We start from the raw sequence: 322 nt of genomic DNA on the forward strand, positions 1-322 counted from the left end.
GGGGAAGGTTCTTAGATATTGTTTAGTACGCAGCTTATCCAAGAATTTCCTTGTATCACTTTGCCATTTAATTTTGAAATAAATTCACATACAAAAATTTACAAAAAATATAGGGAGAATTGTCAAGTGTGACTCAAAACTTGGAGTCAAACCCAAAACAATACCCCAACTTGGGTCAAAGGCAAAAGTAACCTAAAAGGCTATTGAAATTACAACTATCCCCTTGTGACCAAACAAAAAAACGGAATTCTTTTTACGTTTCTACCCCTCGCAAGTCGTCTGTTTAGACGACTTGAAAATAAGTCGTCCAGACGACTTAACT

This window comes from Brassica oleracea, chromosome C3 (genome assembly GCF_000695525.1).
Source record: "Brassica oleracea var. oleracea cultivar TO1000 chromosome C3, BOL, whole genome shotgun sequence".
Taxonomy (NCBI): domain Eukaryota; kingdom Viridiplantae; phylum Streptophyta; class Magnoliopsida; order Brassicales; family Brassicaceae; genus Brassica; species Brassica oleracea.